This window comes from Buteo buteo, unplaced genomic scaffold, assembly GCF_964188355.1.
Source record: "Buteo buteo unplaced genomic scaffold, bButBut1.hap1.1 HAP1_SCAFFOLD_165, whole genome shotgun sequence".
Lineage (NCBI taxonomy): Eukaryota > Metazoa > Chordata > Aves > Accipitriformes > Accipitridae > Buteo > Buteo buteo.
This window is the reverse complement of record NW_027439329.1, coordinates 89,756-98,331: the sequence shown is the minus strand read 5'-3', so window position 1 is coordinate 98,331 and position 8,576 is coordinate 89,756. Positions and strand designations below refer to the sequence as shown.

Genomic DNA, 8,576 nt, shown 5'->3' with positions numbered 1-8,576 from the left:
GGTTTTTGGCAACTGACAGCCCCAAGGGGTGCCTGCACAAGTTTCTCCCGAAGGGCGATTAAATTAATTCTTTTGTCCACGAGGTGGGTGGTTTGGTAATGTTATAATTCACAACGCTCTAACTCCTTCTTTCAAATGTTAAAAAAATAATTGCCTTTTAAATCCATCCCATTTAATTTGCTAAAATGATTCTCATTGTTCTGCATCTGTTCTCAAGTTTTGGTTAAATTCAATGTCAATATTCTCCACGGAACTAGATTTTCATCTGACTTTGGAATCGGAAGGCAGGCTGTTACTGAGGTTCAATTTTGTGTCTTTATCAAACTTTGAATCAATTACAAAACTAGATTTTTTTTTTTTTTAATCCAAATTACAAAAACGGTTAACATCAAGATTAATAGCTCAAACAATAATTGTTTCATTTTGTTTATCTCATGTTTAGAACCCCTCAAAAAAACCCACACAAACCCTAAAAACACACAAAAAGATTACTGCCCTCGACAATATTCCTAATAGCAACCCCAATAGTATAAACTTTACACAACTGTTTTCCCAAATAGATAATGTGAAACTTACTTAGAGATTTTCAGTTTTAAAGGGCCAGTTTCTTTAGACTTCCAATTTCTTGTTGGTGCTTTCTTTATTCTTGAATAATGAAGCCAAGGTTCTTCTCCCAGACCTTTACTGCTATAAGGGTTGTTAAAATGACTCGATACGGTCCTTTCCACTTCTCCGTGATTTTATATATATTCAATCTAATCTCCCGGTCGGAAGGGATGCGCTGCTACGTCCAATTCTAAGGGTCCAGCTGTGGAGACATACTGACAAAGTTCCTGAAAAGAATTACGTAAAGAAATCATAACACCTTTTAAAAACCTATCTCCAAAGGCACTCAAGATACTCAGAACATAGGACTCTTGATATGGTCTTTCGTACAATATTTCATAGTGACTTCAATTTTCTTTCTCTTCTGGCTATACTCTGATTCTTAATAGAGCCATGGGTAATGCTTTAACCCATGTGAGGAGTGAGGTTTCCTGACAAATTTTACTCGACTGTTGCTTAAGGGTATAGTTCGTTCTCTCTCTCTCTCTCTTTTTTTTTTTTTTTTTTTTTCCCCCACTTGCTTGTGGTCTATGTGGGGTGTGATAGTCTCAATCTATAGATAATACTTTGCTCAACTTGTCTCCTAATCTTTGCTATAAAATGAGGGCCATTGTCAGATGACATTCTTACAGGCACCCCACATTTTGGTATTATCTCTTTGAGCAAGACTTTGACTACTTCCCTTGCTTTCTCGGTGCGACAAGGGAAAGCCTCGGGCCACCCGGTAAAGATATCAACTAAAACTAGGATAGATCCTTCTTTTCAAGGCAATTCTATAAAATCAATTTGCTAATATTCTCCTAAAAAAATTTCCTTCTTTAATAATCCCAAAGATGATCTTATTACTGATTCGGGGATAATTTTATATATAAATTTCACATCCGCTTATAATTGTTTAAGCAATCTTTGTCATATTTCACTTTCTGTTCCCCAGTATACTTTGTGATGTTCAGCTCGGGCAGCTTCTCTTATTATTGTGGGTGGGACTATTATTTGACCTGTCGGTGTTACAGCCTATCCTGTTTCATTTTGTTAGCCTGCAATCTAATAATTATTTCTTCATCTTTTTCATTATACTTTGGAGCTTCTTTAGGCAACTTTATACTTTTCTCTGGAACTAGTGCTAGGATGCCTTTTTCTGCAGCCTCTTTAGCAGCTTTATCGGCCAGTCGGTTACCTGCGTTCGGACCGGTCTTACCTAACTGATGTGCTTTACAGTGCATTATCGTGACTGCTGTTGGTTTTTGAATGGTTTCTAACAATCCCGGTATTTGTTCTGCGTGCTGAATGGTGGTTCCTTGTGCAGGTAACAGTCCTCTTTCTCTCCGCATCGCTCCATGTGCGCGTACTGCTCCAAAAGCATACTTTGAGTCTGTCCAAGTGTTGACTCGCTTTCCTTGACTTAGTTCCAGAGCTCGAATAAGAGCTATCAATTCAGCCTTTTGGGCAGATATCGTCGAAGGCAAAGCTGGCAACGCAATTACCTCCTCAGTAGTTATCGTCTATCTTGATAAACGTTTTCCTTCACAGATGGAACCGCTTCCGTCGGCATATAGTTCCCAATCCGTTTCTTCTAGCGGCACATCTCAGAGATCCAGTCGGCTGGAGTAAACTCTTTCGATTGTCTGCAAGCAGTCACGTTCCAGTTCTCCTTTAACTTGAGCAGTTGTTGAAAACGCGACAGGGTTAACGGTGGTAGTAGCTTTTAGGTAAACGTCATCTTGTTCCAGCAACACCACTTGGCATTTCAGCATCCTGCTAGGGGATACCCAATGCCCCCCTTTCTGTTTTAGCACAACAGTTATCATATGGGAAACGTACAGTAATCCTTTGTCCTCAGGTTAAACTTACGAACTTCCTGGATCAGTAGCACAGTTGCAGCGACGGCTCTCGGACGACCGGAGCATCCCAGACTCACATTATCTGATCGCTTCGAGAAGTAGGCCACAGCTCGCCCACTTGGCCCTAAATATTGGGCCAGGATACCCAGAGCTGTACCTCTTCTTTCACGAGCAAAAAGTTCAAGTGTCTTTGTGAGATCTGGCAGGCCTAGGGCTGGCACCCCTATTACAGCCTGTTTCAATTCTTGGAAAGTAGCTTTCTCGGCATCGGTCCAATCCGTTGTTTGAGGTTTTGAGCTGCTCCTATAAAGGTCAAGCCAGCAAGCCACAATTTATAATCTACAGGTGACACCACTCGACCACTCCCGGAAATGCTCGTCATTAATTTTTTTAGTCTTAGGTTCGGGGAGACGACAAATTGCCTCTTTTCTCTCAGTTCCCAATTGTCTCTGCCCTTTTAGGATTTTAAAACTCATTTACATAAGTTTCTTCTTTCTGTTTTTTTTTTTTTTTTTTTCTTTTGACGCTCGATATCCACCGATTCCCCAAAAGTTCAAAAAGTTAATAGTTAACTTTGTGCATTGTTCTTCCGTCTCGGCTACAATTAACAGATCATCCATATATTTCAACAAGATTTCTTGATTATTTTCTTTCTTCCAAATCTCTAATTCTCGTGCCAATTGATTTCCAAAAATGGTAAGACTATTCTTAAAGCCTTGAGGCAAGACTGTCCACGTACATTGTGTTTTTCTCCCAGTCTCAGGATTTTCCCATTCCAAAGCAAAAACCTCTTGACTATTGGGATCCAAGGGAATACGGAAAAAGGCATCTTTTCGGTCTAACACTGTGAACCATTCTTGTTTCTCCGTTAGGGTTGTTAACAAAGTATAAGGATTTGCTACTACCGGATGAATATCTTGTACTATTTGATTTATTGCTCTGAGGAGGTCTTGAACTAATCTATCATCTTTTTCATTAGCCTTTTAACAGGCAAGATCGGGGTGTTATATCTGGATTCACATTCTGTTAACAATTTGTATCTTAAAAATGTTTGTATTACCATTACTAACCCTTTCTGACTTTCCGGTTTTAGGGGGTATTGTTTCATTCTTACCGGATTCCATCCTGGCTTTAAATCAACTCTCAGAGGTTCTGCTTTTCGGATTTACCAGGAACTTCCCAGTCCAGACGATTGGAATTACAGCATTAGACTTTGACTGGTATAATCTTCTGCTGTCGGTAACCATCCTGTTAACAACAAAGCCACTGCTTCGATACGTTTAGTTTCTGGAATTAAAATTTTAATCTCTCCATTTTTAAATTTAATTTCTGCCTCTAAGTTCTCAAATAGATCTCTCCTTAACAGGAGTTTAGGAGAATCTGGCACATACAAAAACTGCTGAGTGACCCGTTGCTTTCCTAATTTCATTGTGAAAGACTTAAAGAAGGGTCTAGTTTCTCGTTCACCTGTTGCACCGACACCACCAATTTCTTCAAAACTTAACTCTCCCTCTAAGGTATTTAAAACTGAAAAGGTGACTCTAGTGTCAATGCAAATTCAATTTTCTGTTCTCCCAGTTTAGCTGTAACCAGAGGTTCTGCTGGGAGACTCCCTTCCGGTCCCCGTCAGATACGTTCACTTAAAAAGAACAAATCTACCTATGGCACTTTATTCCAGTTACTCTCTCTCCTACAAAACGACAGTAATTGCAATATAGTATTGTAACTGTAAGCTCTGTTTGTTTACCATTTTTCCTGCGACTCACCCCAACGTGCCAATAAACATCCCGACGCTGATGTTTTTGGTATCTTTTCATCAGCAGTTCCATTTCCTGCACTCTTATTCTTAAACAATTTTGCTACTGCCATTATACTTCTATACATTCAAATACCAAATACCAAACAAATGCAAATGACAATTGTCCCAAATAATACACAAAGTCCAACCCAGCAATAGGTTTCGCTTATGACTTACGGGCAGACGCCTAGGCTTCCACTGCAGACGGGTACCCTCCAAGCCCCAACCCTGCAAAGCTTTCGCCACGCCTCACGGGCAGGCTTTCCAAACAAATTCCAAAGCAGCAGCGCCTCACCTTTTTTCCAGGGAACGCTGCGAGGAGCTTTGCGAGTCGAGGGTGACGGTTCTCCCCGAGAATACCTCGGTGCCGGCCGGAGTTCGATCGACACTCAATCTCGTCCAGTCTCACTCGCAAGGTCTCATCTGGGTCGCCAAAACCGTTACCAAAATACAGAATAAAACTCCTTAACACCAACGTGAAGTTAAGAAGCAGGCACTTTGTTTATCGCAGCGCTGGGGACACGGGGGATCGCTCCTCCAAAGGCGTGCCCCACTTAGTATCAAAATCCATCAGTTTTCACAGACTTTTTCTGTCGGGTCATTGTTACCTAAGCTCCTTCTGTAAAAATGCATACTATGCTCGTTCTTAAATTTAACCTTTATAACGATCGGTCCTTTGATTGTATAACCTTATCAATAGCCTTATTTAAAAACAATCATTGGTCAGTTACACTTAGCTCTGCTGACTGGCATCTTCGATGCTCAAATCGAGATGGGAAGGGTAAGGGGGTTTCCAAGCAGCAAACTGGTGTCCACGACAGTTTCCTTAGTTTCCTGAAACAGAACGTAGAAAAGCCAGTAACTTCCTGGTGAGGTTTCTAGGGTTAGCTCTTTCAAACTTTAACAATATTAAGGTTCCTAGAGTCACGCGTAACACAGCTCCTAAAGTTTCTATGGCTACGTTTCAAACTTAACAATCCTATACGTTATGCTTCACAATTTTACTTCTTAATCAAAGCTAACTCTTCTATGTGATTAAATTTTGATTTCTTTACCAGAATATTTGCAACAGCTGGAGCCCAGCAGGAACAGGGGGGGCACGGCCCGACCCCCCCAGCGCCTCACCTCCTCCTCCTCCCCTGGGCTCCCTCACGGCCCCTCGCCCCGTGCAAAGGGAGCGCAAACGCAGCCCGGAGGGCAAAGAGGACGGACGGCCAGCGTTTATTCAGTCGGTCGCGTGCCTATCGAGTCCCGCCAGCGAGTCTGCTCCGGGGCTCGGGGCGGCCCCCCGGCGCTCCCCCTGCCCCTCAGACACCTCTGATAGCATATTTCCATACATTCTGTATGGCCCGTCTAAATATTGGGATGGTTTTAATATTTTGTACCAGCTGTGGAAACTGGTTTGCTGCTAGGTGACTGCAAAAGTGAGATTTGGTAAATAATTATTAGAAATCTTATACTAACACTACCATTGAAACAATAGACAAAAGTATAGCCAAGCAATCGACTAGCAGAGGTAGGTACTCCTAAGTTTTGCAGTTCTTTGCTCTTATGACTAGATGTTCCTGTACGCTAGACGAGAACAATGCTGAAACCGACCACACGTGATTGAAACTGCGTTAAGCTTCAAGATCAAAGAACAAGGACAAGAATAAAGACTTCAAGGACAGCCAGCAAGAACTTCAAATGGGTCGGTGGTCGCAAAAGCGGCCCTTCGACTCAAACGGATCCTTCATTGCGCGTGATCGGATGTAGGCAGTACTATGATAATCGGTTGCCATCGTTTTTACGTATATGTATTCTAATCTGATTAACATGCAATTACTTATTCTATATAACCTGTTTGTGCTAAAGCTGTGGCATGCACGCTAGGTGGAACTATCCCCCGTGCATCCAGCGCTGCAATGAAGAATGCCTGCTTTCTAAAACTCCAAAACGAGTCTTAGGGAGTTTCTTCGACCGGCTTTTCAGTATCAGAGGTACAAGGGAGGAAAGAAAAAGAAAAAGAAAAAAAAAAAGAAAAAAGAAAAAAACCAGGCAGCGGTGTGGGAAAGAGAGGGGACCAGGGGAGGGGCAGGGAGGGACCAGAACGCAGAAGAGGGGAGTCAGGGCCCCGAGGGCCCGGGGCTCACCACATCTCTTGTTCTTGGCGCTGCCAGGAGAATTTGCCAGTTCAGGCGCTTCTTTCTGCTCCTCTCCCGCTCCCCTCCTCTTCTGTAACTCCGGCGGCACGGCCGTCCTCCCCCTAGGAGAACACGCGTCTCATAGGTCTTGCAAGACGAGGCTTCCTAGGCACGGAGCCTCGCTCGCTCGCACGCTACGTGGCCGTACCGCACCGTCGGTGCTGCATACGGACCCTGCGGACTACAAAGAGGGATCCTTCCACACGCGGAGAGGCAGGCTCTCTCTTGCCTGCAGCGGGAGGCAGCTGCCGGCCGGCCAGCCGGCCGGCCTTCCATTTCTTCTTCTCTACCTTTCTGTGGCCTCTCCAGCTTCAGCCGCAGCAGCTCCTGCCCGCAGCCGGTAAGCGCCCCGCCTGTCCCTTCGTGCTCCCGCGCTGCGAGGAGAGGGAGGCCGGGGAGCGACAGCCCGTGCCAGCTTTCCTTGCCGGCAGCGTTTCCTTACCGGGAGGAAGCAACGAGCGCGGCGGCACCTCCCGCCGGTGCCGCATTGCCGTTACCGTCGGACGGCACGTGCAGGACCGGGGCAGCCCCGCGCACTCGCAGCCTCCGAGCTGCAGTACCGAACATTGGTCGCGGGGTGGCAGCGGCGAGCGCTTGGCGCAACGCGCCAGCGCGCATGCGCGGCACGCCAGCCGCAGTACCGAACTCTGTTCAATAGGTGGCGGAAGAGAGCGCAGGAGAAACGCGCCGCTACCGCGCATGCGCGGCTCCCGAGCTGCTGTACCGCGTTTTGGTTGCCAGGCAACAGCAGGAGGGCGGCAAGAGCCGCCACCGCGCATGCGCGGCTCCCGACCGCCAGGGCCGCGTTTTGGTTGCCAGGCAACGGCAGGAGCGCCGTAAACCGCGCAGCCGCGCATGCGCGGTGGCCGAGGCGTCGTGTCGCGCTCTGGTTGCCAGGCAACAGCGGCGAGCGCCGTAAAAGGCGCACCGCGCATGCCGAGCTGCCGTAACGCGCTCCGGTTGCTGGGCAACGGCAGGAGCGCCGTAAACCGCGTAGCCGCGCATGCGCGGTGGCCGAGGCGTCGTGTCGCGCTCTGGTTGCCAGGCAACAGCGGCGAGCGCCGTAAAAGGCGCACCGCGCATGCGCGGTTGCCGAGCTGCCGTAACGCGCCCCGGTTGCTGGGCAACGGCAGGAGCGCCGTAAACCGCGCAGCCGCGCATGCGCGGTGGCCGAGGCGTCGTGTCGCGCTCTGGTTGCCAGGCAACAGCGGCGAGCGCCGTAAAAGGCGCACCGCGCATGCGCGGTTGCCGAGCTGCCGTAACGCGCCCCGGTTGCTGGGCAACGGCAGGAGCGCCGTAAACCGCGCAGCCGCGCATGCGCGGTGGCCGAGGCGTCGTGTCGCGCTCTGGTTGCCAGGCAACAGCGGCGAGCGCCGTAAAAGGCGCAATGCGCATGCGCGGTTGCCGGGCTGCCGTAACGCGCTCCGGCTGCTGGGCAACGCCAGGAGCGCCCCCGCGCATGCGCGGTTGCCGCGACGCCGTGTCGGAGCTCCGGCGACTCGGGGAGGCGCCCGCTGGCCGCGCCTGGGGGGTGCCCGCCTCCGCCCCCTCTTCCCTTCTATCGGCTCTCGGGAAACTGACCGGCGCTGCCCTGGCCCGGCTCGCCTCCGGCGGACCGGGAGCCTGCCGCCGCGGCGGCCGCTTCGCAGCTTCCCGTCCCGCCAGCCCCGGCCGGCCAGGAGGCACCCCTCGCCACCGCCCCCGCCGGAGCGGGTCGCTCGCCTCACCCGCGGTCCCGGCGCTCGCCCGCTGCCGCCGAGACCCGCGCCCTGCGCGCCGCCACGGTGCTCCCGGACGGCGCGCCGGAGGGGTCAGGGCCGGCGCGCGAACGCCGGGCCGCAGTACCACACTTTGCCCACAAGGCGGCAGCACCCGAGGCGGCGGCGCTGCTGCGCACCTGTGCGGCGCCGGCGCTGCTGTTCCGCGCTTTGCGCGCTGAGCGCCCGCCCACACCGCGCACGTGGGGCGGCACCGGCGTTTCCTTACCGGGAGGAAGCAACGAGCGCGGCGGCACTCTCCCCCCGTGCCGCACTGCCGTTACCGTTGGACCACGGGTGCCGTTACAGGGGCACCACCGCGCCTTTGCAGCCTCCGAGCTGTAGGACCCCATTTTGGTCGCCGGGCAGCAGCATCCCCACAACGATCCTC

The 8,576-nt window shown here is 49.7% G+C and overlaps 1 long non-coding RNA gene across 2 annotated transcripts; it reads right to left on the bottom strand.

Moving 5' to 3' along the window:
* Positions 1-449: 449 nt before the first annotated feature.
* On the bottom strand, positions 450-6,745 carry LOC142028148 (uncharacterized). Of its 2 annotated transcripts, none has more exons than XR_012649432.1 (3): positions 6,378-6,745; positions 4,541-5,079; positions 450-833 (listed from the first exon to the last, which is right to left on the bottom strand). It is a non-coding gene; the product is annotated as an uncharacterized LOC142028148 (long non-coding RNA). The 2 variants fall into 2 exon arrangements; XR_012649433.1 differs by lacking the exon at positions 450-833 and having other exon boundaries at positions 3,785-4,668; positions 4,977-5,079.
* Between the last annotated feature and the right edge of the window lie 1,831 nt (positions 6,746-8,576).